Consider the following 21,799-nt stretch of genomic DNA (forward strand, 5'->3'; position numbering starts at 1 on the left):
TCCCCCTCCCTTTCTTCTCCCCAACGTGCGTTTCTGCCCCTCCCTTCCTTGCCTCCCCACCTTCACACCACCTTTTCATTCTCCCCCCTTCCTCTCTCCTCCAGCCTCCCCTTAACCCCCACTCTCTTCCACCTTCTATCTCAGCTACCCCTCACACACACCCTCCCCACTCACTGTCCCCCAGGCCCCGCCTACCCAGTGACAGGAAGGCCACCGCGCCAAACTCTCCACAGAAAGAACCTTTCTGTTCCTGACACAGGGACCCGGTCCTGAGGTGCAGTCTTTCAGAGGGGCCAAAGAAGAGGACTGCGCCTAGAAAGTTCCAGAAGCACAAGATAATTGAGCGGCTGCCTCACCACAGCCTCAGCTGATCCCGGCCTGACCCTGGGGGGCACTGGGTCTCCTCAGGCTTGGCCACCAGCATTGAAATCAGTAACTCAGGGCTTACACAAGCTCTGGGCTGGGGCACCGTGCAGAAGAAACAGATGCGCCTGTGGGTGCACTTCCAGGTCACAGCGCTGGGCACAGGCGCACTCCTCACTGGTGACTGACAGGGCACCAGGGGACGCAGCTACACCCTGATGCCTCAGGGCCACTTCCATTCCTGCCTCTCCAGGCTGTGACCCAGGGAGGCAGCCACTGATGGCCCAGGCACTCTGGACCCAGCCACCCTGTCAAGTGGGAGTCCTGAATGGAGCTCCTGCCTCCTGGCTTCTTCCTGGACCAGCGCTGGCCCTTGCCACTGCTTGGGGAGAGCAGCAGTGCAAGCAGCATCGCGAGTACTCTTTCTCACTCTGAGTGATCATCCATCTGGGGGTTCACCCCCTAGGTGGCTACAAATCCCGGGGCTCGGCCAGGCCAAGGCAGAAGCCAGGGACTTTATCCAGTGCTCCACTCTGGGTTCAGGGTCCTAAGACCTTGGGCCTTCTCCCTCTGCTTTCCCAGGAATGTTAGCAGACAGCAGCATCCCATGGGCAACGACTTCCGGAGCACCTGGCATTGTGGGGTAGTGGGTATAGCCACCACCCACATCGTGCATCCCATCTAGGCGCCGGTTTGAGTCCCGAATGCTGCACTTCCGATGTGGCTCTCTGCTGTGGTTTGGGAAGGCAGTAGAAGATGGCCCAACTCCTTGGAACCCTGCACCCACAAAGGTAACCACGGGTGGCTCTGGCTCCTGGTTTTGGATCTGCTCTGCTTTGGCCATTGCAGCTGACTAGGAAGTGGAACAGCAGATGGAAAACCTATCTATCTATCTCTCTAACTGTCTGTCTGTCTCTCTCTCTGCCTCTCATCCTCTCTGTGTATATGTCTGAATTTCAAATAAATGTTTACAGAAAAGTAAAAAATTAAAAAAGGAAGACATAGCTGTAAATAAAATACTACAAAAAGGCCAACTACTATAGTTTATTTAGAATGTGATACTATATGCATTGCATACCCAATTAACAAAGAATTTGAAAAAGAATTTAAATCAATCTTAGAAAAGATGATGGTACCCATTCATTCTCTTCTTCCTTAAAACATACTGTGTGGTATTATCTCTGACTTACGCATGAGGAAATCTTTGTAATTTACTTCTTCAGAAATTTATGTACCTACTCGCACAAGGACTTGAAACACCTGTGATCTGGAGTTCTTCACAGAACACAGCTCTGCTTCCCAGTCCCCGCCCTCTACATTCTTGACCTGAATTTAACGTATGGATCATGTTTGAAATGGGACAAATCACGTGTCCCACAAAGCAAGACAGAATACAGAAAGGTACCATCCGAGGTCACTGTTGCCATTTTCTACGTGCACATGATCATGTTGGTACTTCTTCTCTCATTTTTCAATTGTAGATACAAATTGGAAGGGAGTTAAGTCCAACTATCCCTATCTGCAGATGACATGATTCTATATATAGGAGATCCAAAAGACTCCACTAAGAGACTATTGAAACTCAGAGTAGAATGTGGTAAAGTGGCAGGATAGAATATCAGCAGCCTATTTGTATACACAAACAATGTCATGGCTGAGAAAGGACTTCAAAGACCAATCCCATTCACATAGCTACAAAGAAAATAAAATTGCTTGGAATCAATTTAACCAAGGATGTTCAATATCTGAGGATCACAACAGATTAAAGAAAGGGATAGAAGAGGACACCAAAAAAAAACACAAAAAAACAAAAAAAACAAATTGAGAAGCTTCTGCCCTGCAAGACTAAAGAGGCAACTAACGGAATGGGAGAAATTATCTGCAAAGTATGCAACTGATAAAGGATAAACTACCAGAAACTTTCAAGAAACTCAACAACAGCAAAACAAACCACCCACTCAAGAAATGGGCAAGGGACTTCAACAGGCTAAATATTTCAAGAAAGGAAATATAAATTGCCAACAAACACATGCAGAAATGCTCAGGATCACTAGCCATCAGGGAAATGCAAATCAATACTACAATGGCCTTGAGGATATGGAGGGAAAAGGCACCCGCATCCACAGCTGGTGGGAATGTAAACTGGTATCGCCACTGTGAAAGACAGTAGGGAGAAAAGTCAAAAATCTGAATATAGACGTACCATAGGAGCCAGCCATTCCACCCCTGTGAATATACCCAAGGGAAATGAAAGCAACATACGAACAAAGAGTTATCTCTGCCCCCATAAATCAATGCACAATGTCAAAGATATGCAATCAGCCAAAATGCTGATCACCTCAAGACTGAATAAAGACATTATGGGCTATGTACACCATACATACATACATACATACATACATAGACTGCATAGCCTGGCTATTGTGCATTCTACTGGAATAAGCATAGGCCTGTGAAAACCTCTCTGTCTACAAAATGATTTCATTTCCTTCAACATGCTCCCAGTAGTGGGTACATCCATACAGTTTTCCATGTTGACAGGAATAATTTCACAGGAAAAATTGTATTGCTCTACAGGTATATATTAAGGAATAAAAACATCGGATCAATAAACCCAATTTTACCTTAAAACACTAGAACAGCAAAGTAAATCTTAAGAAACCAGAAGGAGGAAAAAGATTCAAATGGAAATGAAGCCAACGGCATAGAGAATATCACAACAAAAATTCAGTGAGACCAAAATACAATTTTTGAAACCTCAACGAAATTGACAATACATTTATCCACATGAAACAAGGAAAAAAGAGAACAGACTCAAGTGACATAACAAGAGAAATGACAGAGAGGACATTACTAACAACCTTACTAAAATAATCATCAAAAAACACTATGGGAAAACCAAGGCACAAGAATTTGGTCAATGTAGATACAATGGATTGATTCTCAGAAAGAAACAAACCACTAAAATGATTGCAGTCAAACTAGAAACTCTGAATCAACTTTTTTAAAATTGTTTTGACAGGCAGAGTGGACAGTGAGAGAGACAGACAGAGAGAAAGGTCTTCCTTTTGCCACTGGTTCACCCTCCAATGGCCACTGCAGCTGGCGCGCTGTGGCCAGCACACCACGCTGAACCGAAGGCAGGAGCCAGGTGCTTCTCCTGGTCTCCCATGGGGTGCAGGGTCCAAGCACTTGGGCCATCCTTCACTGTACTCCCGGGCCACAGCAGAGAGCTGGCCTGGAAGAGGGGCAACCGGGACAGAATCCGGCACCCTGATTGGGACTAGAACCCAGCGTGCTGGCATCGCAAGGTGGAGGATTAGTGTATTGAGCCGCGGCGCTGGCCTGAATATACTTTTAACATGAAATGAGACTGTATTGGCAGGGAAACCAAAAAACAAACACAAAAAATGAAGAAAATTCCAGGACCACAAGGCTTCACCAGTGAGAACTCCCATTTAAAGGGTAATTAAAATCCGTGATTCGCAAATCCTTCCAAAAAGGAGATTAAGAGGGAAAACATCCCATTTTATTCCACCAGAACAGAATTATCCCAACATCGAAAACAAACACATCATAAAAAAAAATGTAGCATATAAATATCTATCATGAATCTGTCACAATCCTGAACAAATTACCAAATGCGATCCAGAAAAACAAGCAAAGCTTAGCTCACGGTGCGCAACTGACAGTTACTCCAGGAATTCAAGGATGGCTACCATACAAAATCAATATATCCCAGAACAGAATCAACAAGAGAAAAGACCACACATTATCCCTATAGACTCAGAAAAACTATTTCACAAAAACTTCCATTACTTTTGCAATATTAAAAAAAAAAAAACATCAAATTAGGAATGGAAGGTACACCTCGGCCTGACAATGCTCTTTCATGAAAAACCCACAGAGCACTAACATCTCACCTAATGAGAGTAACCCAAAACTTTCCTCCTAGACCAGGACACAGACAAGCATTTTCGCTCTCATTCCTCCTCAGAACACGCTCAGAGGTCTAGAGCAGGGCGGCTGGGCCATCAAAAAGCAAACAGACAGGAACGTGAGGCCGTTCTGGGAGGAGACTGAGCCACCTCTGCTCTTGCACAGCTGCTCGCACACTGGGGAAAGTTCCATACCGTCGCATAGCATGACCCCGACTCTACCCACGCCTTCGGGACCCAAGAGCAACGGGCACGCCAGCACCCAAGACCACCAGCATGAAACTGCAAAAGCCGTGCATCACTCACCTTCAAGCAGGCTTGGTCTGCTGGCGGGACAGAGGCCCGCGAAGGCCATTGCTTCCAGAAGGGTCTGAAGAAGAAAAATGAGTCTGGGAAATGGCATGACTGTCTAGAACCCACAGCCTTTCCTGATCCCGACCTGACCCTGGAGCTGCTGGGTTTCCCTCAGGCTTGGCCAGCAGCATCGGGGATGGCTCCTCACAACTTGTGCAGCCTCTCGGGCAGGAGCGGACGCGGCACTGACTCCCACTTGAGCACTGTGGAGCATTCAGGGCCGCACAAGCGGGTGCACTTCCAGGTCACAGGGCAGGGTGAAAGTGCAGTCCCCATGGGCTATTTTAATGATTCCACAGGACACTTCTCTGCACTGCTGCATGCAGGGCCACTTCCAGTTTGCCTCTCCTGTTCCAGGTTGTGACCCAGGGAGGCAGCCACTGATGGCCCAGGTACCCTGGACCCTGTATCTGTGCCTTGTGGAAGTCCTGAATGGAGCTCCTGCCTCCTGGCTTCTGTCTGGCCCAGTGTTGGCCCTTGTCACCTTTTGGGAGAGAGCAGCAGTACAAGCAGCATTGCCAGCACACACTCTTGCTCTGAGTGATCATCCATCTGGGGGTTCACACCCCAGGTGGCTGCAAAGGCCAGGACTGCAACAGGCAGAAGCAGAAGCCAGGGACTTTATCCGGTGCTCCATTCTGTGTTCAGGGGCCTAAGTCCTTGGGCTGTCTCCCTCTGTTTTCCCAGGCGTGTTAGCAGACAGCTGGATCCCAGGGGAATGGCTTCCGGGAGGATCGGCACTTTGAGGTGTGGGTAAAGCCACCACCCCCAGTGCCTGCATCCCATATGGGTGCTGGTTCATATTCCGGCTGCTGCAGTTCCGACACAGCTCTCTGCTGTGGACTGGGAAGGCAGTAGAGGATGCCCCAAGTCCTTGTACCTCTGCACACAAGAGGAGACCCCGGTGAGGCTCCTGGCTCCTGGCTTCAGATCCACTCAGCTCCACCCTTTGCAGCCAACTGGGTAGTGGACCAGCACATGGAAGACCTCCCCCTCATTCTCTCCCCCTCGATCTCCCTATTTCTCTCTCTCTCTGCCTCTCATCCTCTCTGCATGTAACTCTCAATGTCAAATAAATAAATAGGATCTTTAAAAACAGTAAAAAAAATTAAAGAAGGAAGACATAGCTGTAAATAAACTACTACATCAAGACCAACTACTAGAGTTTATGTAGAATTTGATATTATATGCATTACATACCCTATTAACACAGAATTTGAAAAAGAGTTTAAATCTGTCTTAGAAAAGATTCCAGTACTCATTCGTTCTCTTCTTCCTTATAAACATTCTGTGTGGTGTTATCTCTGTCTTTCGCATGAGGCAATCTTTGTAATTTATTTATTAAGACACTCGCACAAGGACTTGAAACACCTGTGATCTACAAAGTTCTCCACTGAACACAGGTCTGCTTCCCAGTCTCTGCCCTCCACAGTCTAGCCTTGCATTTAATGTATGGATCATGTTTGAAATGGGAAAAATCATATCTTCCACAAAGCAAGATAAAATACAGAAAGGTAGCATCTGAGGTCACTTGGTATTTTCTACATGCACTTTATAATGTTTGTACTTTTTATCTCATTTCTCAATGTTAGAATATGGGTTAATTTTAATTTTTTTATAATAGAAGAAAATGTTTCATATTTATACCAGATTGTGGGATTCTTTGGATATTTAGACAGTTGTGAATTTCTAAAATTAAGGACTTTGTCATGTACAAAAAACAGTTACATACTGTATTCTTAAAAATGTATTCCGAGGAATCTTCTAAGATGGTGGAATAGGGAGGGAACACACTGATAGTCCAGGAAAAGATAGTTTAATAAAAGTGGAGATACTGTAGTTTCAGGGAAGAGTTATGGAAAAAACTGCAGAGGAAACTCTTCCAGAACTAGGGGTACACGGTGGACCTATGTGGAGGGCACGGGTGCCCACGGCTCGGAACCCCAGTCGCCAAGGCTACTCAACAGCGCTGGAAATGCAGTAGCCCGAGACACTGGCAGGAAAACGGCAGGAAGAGCCTAAAGGGAACGAGGCTTAAAGCCCCATGGGGGAAGTTCACCAGCCTAACTAGAGGAGAGAAAAAATAAATAAATAAATAAATAAATAAATAAATAAATAGGACCAGTACAGACATGATTCTCTCTTTCCACTCACCTTACAAAGGCGGGCAAGACAAAGAACAGGCACCATTGTGGACATACATAAAAGCTGCATCCGCCATCAGCCAAGCAGAAAAACCTGACTCTGGTGGGCAGAAGTAACAGGAGGTTAGGACCGAGTGAATGTGTGGAGCTAAGAAACTGAGACTGTGAAAAAAAAAACTGAAATTGTGTGAGAGAACTCACTGAGTACCCAAGATGTGAGTACTCTCGGGAGAGTACACAAACTTGGTAAACTTGGCAACCCGGTGGGAGACTGCAGGAGAATTTGAGCTTATGCTGAGGACTGCACAGATCCTTAGTGTGGTCCTTGGGACAGAGAAGATGCATATTATACTCACAGGGGACAGAGCTCAGACACTGACTACCTTCAATTCTGCTCGGCTGTGCAGAATTATTTCCCTTCTGAATAAAAAGAGAGTGAGACAGAGAGAATATTTACCACACCTAACCTGGGTGTGTCACCTTTGGCACACCTTTAACCCTGAAGAACCTAACACAGCTCTCTGGCCACACCCCTCACAAGCCTCTAGGATCCATCAAAAACAGACAGTCCACTTAGTCTAGAGTCACAGAATAATGAGAAAAACCACCACAGTGAAGGAAAAAAAAAAGAAGAAACCAAAGAATATCTCCACAATGCCAAGCAACAAATGTAGAAACCGAGGAAACAAGAACAAGGAAGATATTATGATGCCAAATGAACAAGACACCCCAATTCAAGATAATGAAGATGATGAGATAGAAGAAATACAAGATATGGATTTCAAAAAATGTATAGGAACATTTAGAAGTTCTCAAAAACAAATTCTTGAACTACAGAAATCCTTACTGGCCAGGATAGAAAATCTCTCTCGTGAAAATGAAATCTTATGGCCGGCGCCATGGCTCCATAGGCTAATCCTCCGCCTGTGGTGCCAGCACACTGGATTCTAGTCCCAGTCAGAGCGCCGGATTCTGTCCCGGTTGCCCCTCTTCCAGGCCAGCTCTCTGCTGTGGCCCGGGAGTGCAGTGGAGGATGGCCCAGGTCCTTGGGCCCTGCACCCACAAGGGAGACCAGGAGAGGCACCTGGCTCCTGGCTTCGGACCAGCACGGTGCGCCGGCTGCAGCGCGCCAGCCACGGTGGCCATTGGAGGGTGAACCAATGGCAAAAGGAAGACCTTTCTCTCTGGCTCTCTCTCTCACTGTCCACTCTGCCTGTCAAAAAAAAAAATAATAAAAGAAAATAAAATAAAAAGAAAATATAATCTTAAGGAGGAATCAAAATGAAATGAAGAAACTAGTAGAACAGGAAAGTGTGATAGTGAAGAGAAATCTAAATGAAATGAAGAACTCAACAGATCAAATGACAAGCACATTAGAGAGCCTTAAAAACAGAATCAGTGAAGCAGAAGGGAGAATATCGGACTTAGAAGACAGAGCACAGGAAAATATACAGTCAAACCAAAGAAAAGAACAGGAAATTAGAAATCTAAAAAATATTGTCGGGAATCTACTACAGGATACTATTTAAAAATCCAACATTCGGGTTCTAGGAGTTCCTGAAGGCATGCAGAGAGAGAAATGATTAGAAGGCCTTTTTAGTGCGATACTAGCAGAGAACTTTCCAGGTTTGGAGAAGGACAGAGACATCCTAGTACAGGAAGCTCATAGAACCCCCAATAAACATGACCAAAAGAGATCCTCACCACGAAACATTGTAATTAAGGTCACCATAGTGAAACAAAGAAAAGATTCTAAAATGTGCAAGAGAGAAACTCTGAGATTACTCTCAGAGGATCTCCAATTAGACTAAGAGCAGACTTCTCATCAGAAACCCTACAGGTTAGGAGGGAATGGCAAGATTGAGCCCAGGCACTAAGAGAGAAAAACTGCCAGCCCAGAATATTATATCCTGCAAAGCACTCATTTGTGAATGAAGGTGAAATAAAGACCTTTCATAGTAAACAGAAATTGAAATAATTTGTTGCCACTTGTCCAGCCCTGCAAAAGACACTTACGTATGTGAGTGAGTAAGTAAGTAAGCAGTTTTTTATATATAGGCACACGTGAGTACACAAATACACACATACGGACAGAAGCTTGCCCTCCCAAAACACCTGACTGCAGAGTTTAGGGTTGCCATCACTTGACCAGAAGGCTCAGCGTTAATCCTGGGTGCCTCCTGAACCCATTAGCAAGGGGCCATCACCTCAGCTGTACCCTTACATGCTGTACCGAGGGGCACAGGAGTGCATGAAGGTATGCAGATTCCTCCCTGGCCAGGCCACCCACACCCCACGTGACCTGTGTGGCCCTACTGTGCAGGGAGCTGACCCATGGGGCTGTGCCCTCTGCATCCCCTCCTGCTCACCATGAAACAGCCCAGCGAGGCAGGCTGGGAAAATTGTAGGACATCTGGAGCCACTCAGTATAGCCAGCAATGCCATCAGGTGACCGTGACAAAGACAACAAACGACAAGGACTTCTTGGCTCCACGTGGGGGGCCTCTGCATCCAGGCAGAGCCTTGCAGCATGAGCACTTTGGGAACACATGTGCAATGCGCACAGAGGAACACGGGAGGGTATGGTGGGAATGAATGAATAACAGCCTCTGGCTCCTTGCTTTCATGAGTCAGTGTGGCCCTGTGGTGAAAAAGAAAGAACAGCTGCACTTCCCTCACCAGTAAGTATCTCAGCAAGGAAACCACCCATGTTCAAGGCCACTGTCTCCTTCCAGACCCTCCCCTTGCCCACTGCCTTAACACAGGTCAAGCTGCATGGCTGGAAGAAATCCCAAGCAAAGACATGAGCCAATACTCTGGCATGTCTGTCCTGGTGGACACTCAGTCAGAGAAGAGTATCCTTTCCCTAAATCCTGCCCTTCACATCTCAAGCTGCAGATCCTCTCTGTTAAGCCTGTCCCCCTAGAGTCAACCATACCACACCCAGACCCCACCAGAGTAGCTATAGATCCCAAGGGGGCTCATGCTCAGGGCAGCTGAAGACATGAAGACCGCCGCACAAGCCACGAATCCTGCCAAAGGCAGGCTGCAAGTCTGAACCACAGAGGGTGTTAGCAGTACAATGACAGTGCGAGCCACTGCTCAGAGGGAACCAATTCAAGACCTCGCCCTGGCACAGCCACCAGATGCCGGTGACATGGCTGTCCTAACAAGTCGTCTCCTCTCCTAGGCCAAGCAAGGATGCACCCCAGAGCCTCTCGCCCCTGCCACAGCAGGATCCCTGCTCTTCCTGGTGTGGAACAGCACGCAGGGACTGCACTGGTTTGCAGCTAATAGGAATTCGATAGGCATCACTCCTCTCCTGATGCCATTCTGAGCCTTGGGGCCATGGTTCAACTGTGGCCAGACACATGGTGGTAGTGGCAACAGGGAGGACACTTTGCACCTGTCACTGCATGGGCAGCCATATCCTCTGGCCTTGCCAAGTTCTTGGGAGCTGCAGCTGAGGGACTGCAGCGGGAGTGACAGCTGCTCTGAATAGGCCTTGTCACTCATTCCCTAGCATGTCACCCACTAAGAATATTTTTATTGTTAGGCTTCAGCTAAGGGATATTATCAGAACATGTAGGCGAAGACGTAGACAGTCGACAAGAAGGCCCTTTTACAGAAGTAATTACAGACAACTTCCTTAATTTGAAGAAAGGGACGTTTGAGCACAGGAAGCACATGGAAGTCCTAATACACATGACCAGAAAGATCTTCACCATGACCCACTGCAGTCAAATTCTTCACACTCCAACACGAAGACAAGACTCTAAAATCACACAAGAGAAACACCAGACCTTTTTCAGAGGATCTCCAATTAGAATCACATCTGACTTCTCATCAGACACCCTATACGGGCTAGGAAAAAGTGGTGAGATTATATGCCACGTCTTAAAAAAAAGAGCTGTTAATCAAGAATAAAGTACTTTGCAAATCTCTCACTTAGGAATGAAGATGAAATAAAAAATTAGAGCCTGCTGAGGAAATTTCTACTGGCCTCTTGACACACATTTCTTCTGCTCCACAATAAACTTTCCACCTCAGCTTCCTGTGACTTTCTGAAGTATGCACCTGTACCTAACTCAAGACATTGAATCCAGTTATAAATCCTCCAACAAAGAAAATGATAAGCTCTCCTATCCAATACCACTTCACTGATAGCTTCTACCCGTACACGTCCAGAATACAGAAGATGAAATACTCGTTTTATGCCACCTGAGATACTTTAATACCAAAATCATATATATTACCAGGAAAACTATGCACAAATGTCCCTCATAAACAGAGAACTCTCCAAATCCTTGAAATACAATCAAATGAAATCTAGGAATGCTTTAATGTGTCATGACTAAATGGGGCTTCTCTCACAAATGAAGTGGGTTCAGTGTTAGAAAAACTCATCTATGTAATTCATGTGTGGGTGGCTAAAGAAGAAAAATATGAAAGACGTGCAGAAATTAGCCAAACGCTGATCCAACAAAACAGATAAAAATCTATGGCAAGCATCACACTGATGTGGTGAAAGCCAGTAGAGAAGGGTTTCCCCCCAAGGAGGACATAAAAGCTAAGGACATCCGCGGTCATGGCTCCTACTTGATGTCACAGCAGGGAGCCCACTGAGTGTTGTTAAAGCAAGAAAAACACAATGAAATGAGAGAGCTGAAGGGCAGATGTTAAACTCTGGGTTTCTCGAAGCCTTGATCATCTACACATAGTTCCAAAAGCATTTTCTAAACAGCTACTAGTCACAAGAAATTACTTCAGCATGACCATGATGGGTAGAAGGGCAATGTCAAAATATCAAGTGCAGGGCTGGTGCTGTGGCCTACCAGATAAAGCCGCCACCTACAGCACTGACATCCAACATGGGCACCTGCTCAAGTCCCGGACGCTCCACTTCTCATCTTGTTCTCTGCTATGACCTGGGAAAGCAGTGGAAGATGGCCCACGTCCGTGGGCCCCTGCATGCTCTTGTGAAACCCAGAATAAGCTCCTGGTTCCTGGTTTCTGATCGGCTCAGCTGAGGCCACTGCAGCCATCTGGGGGTGAACCAGCAGATGGAAGACCTCTCTCTGTCTCTGTCCCTGTCTCTATCTCTTTCCCTCTGCTTCTGCCTTTCAAATAAATAAAAAGTCTATTGAAAGCAATTATTTATTATAAAATCAATTGTATACCACCATCAATGAACAGGCAGATACTGATATAAAAATTAATTATATACTACCATCAGCGAACAGGTAGACACTGATTTGAAATTTAAAATAGCCTACTGAAATGAAAACTCGTAAACCCTATCAATAAAATACACAATATGTTGGCTGAAGACTAAAATGCTGATAAAGGAAACTAAAGAAGATCTAAATAAATACACTGTGCATAGGACTGGAAGACTGAATATTATTAATATACCATTTCTTCTAAAATGTTCTATAGGTTGAACACAATCTAAATAAAAAAACAAACCAAAACAAAAAAACATCCAGCAAGAGCTTTTGGAGAAAAAAAAAAACCTGACTGTAGTTAGGAAAATGCAAGACAACTGACTATCAACTCCACCGTGAAAAAACAAGGAACTGGGTGAAATCACGATACTGTCTTTCCAGACTTTCTTTTTTTTAAATTTTTTTAATTAATTTTTTTTATTTTTTTGACAGGCAGAGTGGACAGTGAGAGAGAGAGAGAGAGACAGAGAGAAAGGTCTTCTTTGACGTTGGTTCACCGTCCAATGGCCGCCACGGCCGATGCGCTGCAGCCAGCACACCACGCTGATCCGATGGCAGGAGCCAGGTACTCATCCTGGTCTCCCATGGGGTGTAGGGCCCAAGTACTTGGGCCATCCTCCACTGCACTCCCAGGCCACAGCAGAGAGCTGGCCTGTAAGAGGGGCAACCGGGACAGAATCCGGCACCCCGACCAGAACTAGAACCCGGTGTGCCGGCGCCGTAAGGCGGAGGATTAGCCTAGTGAGCCGCGGCGCCGGCTCCAGACTTTCAATAAACCTACAATAACCAAGACCTTGCTTTGGTATTCGTGAAAGAACAGAAGAAACAAGTTTCAATGGAGTAGGATAGTGAGTCCAAAAGTAAACCTCATGCCAAAACACATAAGCAAGCATTGTTAAAACTACAAAGAGAAATACACAAAGGCACTATTACACTCACAGACATCAAAACATCTCTTTCGTTAACAGATCAGCAGTCAGATAATCAGTAAGGATGTAGCTTAACAGAAAAGCACCTGAATCAACCAAGCATTGAACGGATCCTTAGCGGATGCACCGTTCTCAGCAACGCAACATGACACGCTTCTCAGACCCACACGGCACATCCACTATGACCACTATGACCACGTTTGTGGCTGTACAGTAGACCCCAACTCCTAAGGAAGAGGCGCCACACAAGGTAAGCTCTCAGATCACAATGCAACCTCTCTACTGAGAGATCAGTACAAAAAGGCTGGAAAATCCCAAATACTTGTGAGAACAATCAACCTACCTCAAAATGACACTTTATAAATCTCAAATAAAAAAAATACTTCAAACTAAATGGAAACTGTATCCTGCCCATTTATAGTAATGGATGCATATTTTAGAAAAGAAGAACCAAGATCCATGAGCTGTGCTTTCACCCTAGGAGATCAGAGGAAGAACAGCAACTTAAACACTTAAAGCAAGGTAAGGAAAATCAAATCAATCATGGAGAGATACAAGTCGATGGGACTGAAAAAAAGCTCAATCGCAGAAAAACGTCGACAAAACTAACATTTGGTGCTTTGAACACATCCACAAAATTTGTGAACTTCTTCTCAGGACCAATCAAGAAAAAAGGTTCAAGTTACTGAGTTGGTTAATGAAACGGTGCCACCATGACTGCATGGAAAAAATAACTGTAAAGGAATAGTATGAAAAACTCTGTGACAAAAATTATATAAGATAAATGAATTGTGTGAATGTCTTGAAACATAGAATATGCCAAAATCCACACAAAGGGAAAAGAAAAACAGGAATGCTTCCATAATTACTAAGGAAGTTATAATTTATAATAACTAGAGTAAGACATAATTATAAAGTATCAGAAAATGTATTAGACAGATATGAGTTACTGAATTCACATACCCCGTTTCTGCTCAGCTAAAAAGAAACAATGGGCAGAAAAGTACTTACAAGACCTGCTTTGTGGCACGGCAGGTTACGACACTGCCTAGAACAATGTCATTTCATATAGATGCCAACTGGATTCCTGCCTGCTATGCTTTTTTTAAAAGCTTTATTTATTCATTTCAAAAGCAGAATTACAGAGATTCAGAGGGAGAGAGAAATAGAGAGAGAAGGTCTTCCATCCACGGGTTACTCCCCAGATAGACGCAACAGCCGGAGCTGAGCGGATTTGAAGCCAGGAGCCAGGAGCAGTTCCTTCAGGACTCCCACACAGGTGCACGGGCCCAAGGACTTGGGCCCTCTTCTACTGCTTTGCCAGGGCACAGCAGAGAATTGGATCAGAAGTGGAGCTGCTGGGACTCGAACCAATGCCCATGTGGGATGCTGGTACATGCAGGCGGCTGCTTCATCCACTATACCACAGCTCCGCCCACCCCACCCTCCAACCCTCATCAACCCAGGCTGTTCCCACTTGAGATCCAGCTGTATGCTCAAACGCCTAAGAAAGCAGAGGAAGCAGCGCAAGGACTTGGGCCCCCAAAACCACACTGGAGTACTGGATAAAGTACATGGCTTCTGCTTTGGCCTGGCCCAGCCCCGGGACGTTGGAGCCACCTGGGGTAGGAACCCACACATTGAATACCTCTCTTGCACTGCCTTATCTATAACTCTGCTTTGGAAACCAATCTTTAAAAAGAAAAAAAATATCTAGTACTTACTATGAGGTATCAGAATCTTGGACAGGCTGGAATAGAGCACACAGGATTCTTGGGGTTTCTCTACGCTTCTGCTTTCTCTTCAGTGTGTGCAGTCTGTGAAAATTGACCAGATTACATGCAAATTAATTCTAGTGACCCGTACCCATTTCCCTGCACACACACGTTACAGTTCTGAACAACCCAGAGAAGAGAGGCCATGAGTCAAGGACTGTTCTCATGGACATGGCCAAGGCTACTTCCAGCCAGGGACAGAAAAACCCCCAAACAGAACCAGGGATGTGGGAAAAGTTCTTGCTCTCCCAACCCCCACCACCTGCCCACTGGGACTCCTGTCACACTCCCCATGCCTTTCCTTTCCCCTACACATGTTTCTTCCCCTCGTTTCACGCCTCCCCACAATCATGCCACCTTTTCATGCTCCCCTCTTCCTCTCTCCTCCCGCCTCCCCCTTGACTGCCTTTCTCCTTCTACTATCCCCCTCAAACCCTCACATGCACACCCCTTTCCCGCTCTCTCCACCCAAGTCCCCACCTACAACATGTCAGAAAGGCCAACACAGCAAACTCACCGCAGAGAGAGCGTTTCTGTTCTTCTGGAACAGGAACTCAGTAAGAGATGTAGTCTTCCAGAAGGAGCCGAAAAAGAGGACCGAGCCTAGATTTCCAGAAGCCCAAGGTAACTGATACACCAGACTTGGGCCCCAGCATCTCCGGATCCAGGCCTGACCCTGGGGTTCTGAGTCTCACTCAGGCTCTGCCGGCAGGGTCAAGGATAGCTCCTCATTGCTTGAACAGGCTCTCAGGGAGGAGTCGCCGCACCACAGATTTCCACCTGAGCACCTCAGGTCAGAAGGTTCGGTGCGGCCGGCGCCGCCGCTCAATAGGCTAATCCTCTGCCTGCGGCGCCTCTAGTCCTGGTCGAGGCGCTGGATTCTGTCCCGGTTGCCCCTCTTCCAGGCAAGCTCTCTGCTGTGGCCAGGGAGTGCAGTGGAGGATGGCCCAAGTGCTTGGGCCCTGCACCCCATGGGAGACCAGGAGAAGCACCTAGCTCTTGCCTTCGGATCAGCGTGGTGCGCCAGCCGCAGCTCGCCGGCCCTTGCGGCCATTGGAGGGTGAACCAACGGCAAAAGGAAGACCCTTCTCTCTGTCTCCCTCTCTCACTGTCCAATCTGCCTGTCAAATAAATAAATAAATAAATAAAATTAAAATAAAAAAAGAAGGTGCCGTGCATGTGTGTGCACTTCTGGGTTGCAGCACTGTACGCAGGTGCACTCCACATGGGCGGCTGCCATGGCACCAGGGGACGCATTTGCATGATGCCACATCAACACATTCAGCGTCCAACACCCCAGGGCCAATTATAGCCTGGCGGCTCCAGACTGTGACCAAGTGAGGCAGCGGTCGATGACCCAGGTACTCTTCTGGGGATTCACCCCCCCACACCGTGGCTATAAAGGCCAAGACTGGGACAGGCCAAAGCAGAAGCCAGGGACTTTTTATCCAATGCTGCATTCTAGGTTCAGGGACCTAAGTCCTTGGGCTGTCTCCCACTGCTTTCCCAGGTGTGCTAGAAGACAGCTGTATCCCACAGGGAATGGCTTCCAGGAGGGGCCGGCACTGTGGGGTAGCAGGAAAAGCCACCACCCACAGTGCCGACATCCCATGTGGGTGCCAGTTTGAAAACCAGCTGCTCCAGTTTCAATGCAGCTGTGTGGTCACGGAAGGCAGTAGAAGATGGCCCAAGACCTTGTGCCTCTGTATCCTTTCAGGAGACCCCAGCAAGGCTCCTGGCCCCAAGCCCCTGGCTCCTGCCTCAGGATCCGATAAGCTCTGTCCATTGTAGCCAACTGCGGAGTGGACCAGCAGATGGCAGGCCTCTCTCTCTCTCTCTCTCTCTGTAAATCCTAATTACAAATAAATAAAAATATCTTTAAAAAGGCAATTTTTTCAAAAAGGAAAACATGCCTATAAATAAAATAATACCTCAAGGGCATCAACAATTTTATTTAGAATTTGATATTATATGCATTACCTACCCTATTAACACAGAATTTGAAAAAGAGTTTAACTCCATCTTAGAAAAGACTTTGGTACCCATTCATCTCTTCATCCTTACAAACATTCTGTATGGTATTATCTCTGACTTGTGCATGAGGAAATCTTTGTAATATATTTTTTCAGACACTTATGTACACACTTGCAAAAGGACTTGAAACACCTGTGATCTACAGAGTTCTCCATGGAACACAGATCTGCATTTAAAACATGGGTTATGTTAGAAGTAGGCCAAATCATGTCTTCCACAAAGCAAGATTGAATACAGAAAGGTATCATCTGAGGTCACTGTTGTCATTTTCTACGTGCACGTGATCATGTTGGCATATTTTTCTCTCATTTCTCAATATTAGATACAAATTGGAAGGGAGTTAAGTCCAACTATCCCTATCTGCAGATGACATGATTCTATATATAGGAGATCCAAAAGACTCCACTAAGAAACTATTGAAACTCAGAGTAGAATGTGGTAAAGTGGCAGGATAGAATATCAGCAGCCTATTTGTATACACAAACAATGTCATGGCTGAGAAAGGACTTCAAAGACCAATCCCATTCACAGAGCTACAAAGAAAATATAATCGTTTGGATAAATAAAACCAAGGATGTTCAATATCTGGGGATCACAACAGATTAAAGAAAGGGATAGAAGAGGACACCAAAAAAACAAATTGAGAAGCTTCTGCCCTGCAAGACTAAAGAGGCAACTAACGGAATGGGAGAAATTATCTGCAAAGTATGCAACTGATAAAGGATAAACTACCGGAAACTTTCAAGAAACTCAACAACAGCAAAACAAACCACCCACTCAAGAAATGGGCAAGGGACTTCAACAGGCTAAATATTTCAAGAAAGGAAATCTAAATTGCCAACAAACACATGCAGAAATGCTCAGGATCACTAGCCATCAGGGAAATGCAAATCAATACTACAACAGCCTTGAGGATATGGTGGGAAAAGGCACCCACATCCACAGCTGGTGGGAATGTAAACTGGTATCGCCACTGTGGAAGACAGTAGGGAGATAAGTAAGAAATCTGAATATAGGCCGGCGCCGCGGCTCACTAGGCTAATCCTCCGCCTTGCGGCACCGGCACACCGGGTTCTAGTCCCGGTCGGGGCGCCAGATTCTGTCCCGGCTGCCCCTCTTCCAGGCCAGCTCTCTGCTGTAGCCAGGGAGTGCAGTGGAGGATGGCCCAAGTCCTTGGACCCTGCACCCCATGGGAGACCAGGAGAAGCACCTGGCTTCTGCCATCGGATCAGCGCGGTGCGCTGGCCGCAGCGCGCCGGCCACGGCGGCCATTGGAGGGTGAACCAATGGCAAAAGGAAGACCTTTCTCTCTGTCTCTCTCTCTCACTGTCCACTCTGCCTGTCAAAAAATAAAAAAAAATAAAATAAAAAAGAATCTGAATATAGACGTACCATAGGAGCCAGCCATTCCACCCCTGTGTATATACCCAAGGGAAATGAAAACAACATACGAACAAAGAGTTATTGCTGCCCCCATATTTACTAAGCTCAATTCATAATAGCAAAGATATGCAATTGTGGGGAGCAGCTCGGACTCGACTGAGTTACTGGAATTAAGACTTATTCTATGCATCTGCTCTCCCACAATATGGCGCTGGGAGAGAAGAAAACAGCTTTTACACAGCTGCCTCCAGTTCAACCAATAAACTGTAGGACTTGCTCCTGATTGGAGGAGAGCAGCGTACTCGGCATGTGGGCAGCTGAGTTAGGATTGGCGGAGGAGGACTATAAAGGAGGAGAGAGATGGCATGCACCAGGAACATCTAAGGGGAACATCTAAGGGGAACACCTGTGCAGCCCCCGAGAGAGCCGGCCGGCGGTGTGCCACTCCCCTGCGGAAGTGGGGAATGTGGCCAGGGGGAACTGCCCTTCCACGGAGGTGGAAGGGATAGTAGCCAACCCGGGAAGAACCAGCAGCAAACCCGGGGAGGGCCGAGCAGACAAAAGAACAGCGCAGGGTCCTGTGTCGTTCCTCCACGAAGAGGGGGAGCGACATGCAATCAGCCAAAATGCCCATCACCTCAAGACAGAATAAAGACATTATGGGCTATGTACACCATACATGCATATACAGCCTACATAGCCTGGCTACTGTGCACCCTACTGCAGTAAGCATAGGCCTGTGAAAACCTCTCTGTCTACAAAATGGTTTCATTTCCTTCAGTATGTTCCTAGGAGTGGGTACAAAACAGTTTTCCAGGTTGACAGGACTAATTTCACATGAGAAATTGCACTACTATACAGGTATATATTACAGAATACAGACATCGGACCCATAAACCCAATTTTACCTTAAAGCACCAGAACAGCAAAGTAAATCTTAAGAAACTGGAAGGGGAAAAAAGATTGAAACGGCAGTGAATCCAACGGCATAGAAAATATCACAACAGACATTCAGTGAGACCAAACTACAGTGCTTGAAAACTCAGTCACCTGACAAAACGTGTATACACAGGAAGCAGGGGAAAAAAGGAGAACAGACTCAAGTGGCTTGACAACAGAAATGAAAGAGGGGCCGGCGCCGCGGCTCACTAGGCTAATCCTCCGCCTAGCAGCGCCGGCACACCGGGTTCTAGTCTCGGTCGGGGCGCCGGATTCTATACCGGTTGCCCCTCTTCCAGGCCAGCTCTCTGCTGTGGCCAGGGAGTGCAGTGGAGGATGGCCCAAGTGCTTGGGCCCTGCACCCCATGGGAGACCAGGAAAAGCACCTGGCTCCTGGCTCCTGCCATCGGATCAGCGCGGAGCGCCGGCCGCGGCGGCCATTCGAGGGTGAACCAACGGCAAAGGAAGACCTTTCTCTCTCTCTCTCTCACTGTCCACTCTGCCTGTCGAAAGAAAGAAAAGAAAAGAAAAGAAAGAAAGAAAGAAAGAAAGAAAGAAAGAAAGAAAGAAAGAAAGAAGACATCGCTACCAAACTTGCCAAAATAATACTCCAAAACCACTAGGGAAAAACCAAGGCACAAGGATTTGGTCAACCTAGATAGAGTGGACTGAGTCTCAGAAAGACACAAACCACTAAAACTGAATACAGTGAACCAAGAATCTCTGAAGACACTTCTAATTTGAAAAGAGACCGTAGTAGCAGAGATACCGAAACAAACAAACAAAAAATGAAGAAAAGTCCAGGACCAGATGGCTCCACCGGTGAGAACTCCCATGGAAAAGATAATTAAAATGCGTGATTCGCAAACCCTTCCAACAAGGAGATGGAGAGGAAAAGCCTTCCATTTCATTCCATCAGACCAGCCTTATCCCAACATCCAAAACAAGCACATCACAAAGAAAATGGCACACACATACATACCCATCAGGAATGGGCCACATGCCTCAACTAAACATTACCAGACGCCAAGCAGAAGCACAACCACTGACAGTTACTCCGGAAATGCAAGGGTGGCTACCATACAAAATCAGTAGATCACAAAACAGAACACACATGGGGAAAGCCCACAGAGTATCCCGATAGACACAGAAAACCCAGTTCACAAAAACGTCCATGCCGTTTGCCATACTAAAACACAAGTCATCACATTAGGAACACAAGGTACACATCGGCCTGACCAGACTCTTTCATGAAAAGCCCACAGAGCGCTAACATCACACCCAACGCGAGGAACCCGAAACTGTCCTCCTAGACCAGGACACAGACACGCACTTTGGCTCTCGTTCCTCCCATCAACAGTCTCTGAGGTCTAGAGCAGGGCGGCTGGGCCCTCAAAAAGCAAACACACGGGAACGCGGGGCCGTTCCGGGAGGAGACCGAGCCACCTCTGCTCTCGCACAGCTGCTCGCACCCTGGGGACCCTTCCAGACGGTACGCACAGCACGACCGCGACTCCACCCGCGCCTTCGCGACCCAAGAGGCGCAGGCAGGCTGGCGGCCAAGACCCCCAGCGGGAAAACGCAACAGCCGCGCGTCACTCACCTCCAAGGGGGGTCCGGTCTGCTGGTGGGACAGAGGTCCGCGAAGGACGTCGTTTCCGGTTGGGGCCGAAGAGGAGAAATGCGCCTGGGAAACGGCGCGACAGCCTCGGACACGCAGCCTCTCCTCATCCCGGCCTGACCCTGGGGCCGCTGAGTCTCCCTGAGGCTCCACCAGCAGCGACGAGGACGGCTCCTCTCCTCAAGGCTTGTGCAGGCTCTGCGGCAGGAGCAGACGCGTGGCGCTAACTCCCAGCAGAGCACCGCCTGCCAGTAGGGACCAGGCGTGCGGGTGCACTTCCGGGTCGCAGTGCCAGGCGCAGGCGCATTCCCCACTGGATGTCACCATGGCACCCTAAGACGCAGCTGCACACTGCTGCATCCAGCGTCTGAAGCCCCAGGGCCGCTTCCAGTCCCGCCTCTCCAGGCTGTGACCACGCACGCAGACGCTGATGGCCCAGGTTCTCTGGACCCCACCTCCCTGCCTCATGGGAGTCCTCAATGGACCTCCTGCCTCTTGCCTCCTGCCTCCTGTTTCCTGGCATCTGCCTGGCCCTGTGCTGGCCCTTCGTTGAAGCCGCTTGGGGAGAGAAGCAGTGCATGGGACATCGCCAGCACTCTCTTTCTCTCTCTCTCTCTCAGTGATCGTCCATCTGGGGGTTCACCCCCGAGGTGGCTACAAAGGCCGGGACTGGGACAGAAGCCAGGGACTTTAGCCACCGCTCCATTCTGGGTTCAGGGGCCCAAGTCCATGGGGTGTCTCACTCTGCTTTCCCAGGCGTCTTAGCAGACAGCTGAATCCCATGACAAACGGCTTCCAGGGGGAGTGTTGGCACTGTGAGGTAGCAGGTAAAGCACCGCCACAGTGCTGGCATCCCATACGGGCGCCGGTTCGAGTACGGCTGCTCTACTCACCCCCGATGCAGCTCTCTGCTGTGGTCTGGGAAGGCAGCGGAAGACGCCCCAAGTCCTTGTGCCTCTGCACCCATGAGCAGATCACAGCGAGGATCCTGGTTCCTGTCTCCTGGCTTCAGATACTCTCAGCTACGTCCATTGCAGCCAATTGGATAGTGGACCAGCAGATGGAAGACTTCTCTCTCTTACTCTCTGTTT

At 47.5% G+C, this 21,799-nt stretch overlaps 1 long non-coding RNA gene across 4 annotated transcripts in view; it reads right to left on the reverse strand.

Annotated features, from left to right (window-relative positions):
• LOC103346435 (NBPF family member NBPF3) overlaps positions 1–21,799 on the reverse strand; it is a 270,838-nt gene that overhangs the window by 98,223 nt on the left and 150,816 nt on the right. The gene's annotated exons all lie outside the window — the stretch shown is intronic.

Source organism: Oryctolagus cuniculus, chromosome 12 (genome assembly GCF_051225735.1).
Source record: "Oryctolagus cuniculus isolate XC-2025 breed Fujian yellow rabbit chromosome 12, ASM5122573v1, whole genome shotgun sequence".
NCBI lineage: Eukaryota > Metazoa > Chordata > Mammalia > Lagomorpha > Leporidae > Oryctolagus > Oryctolagus cuniculus.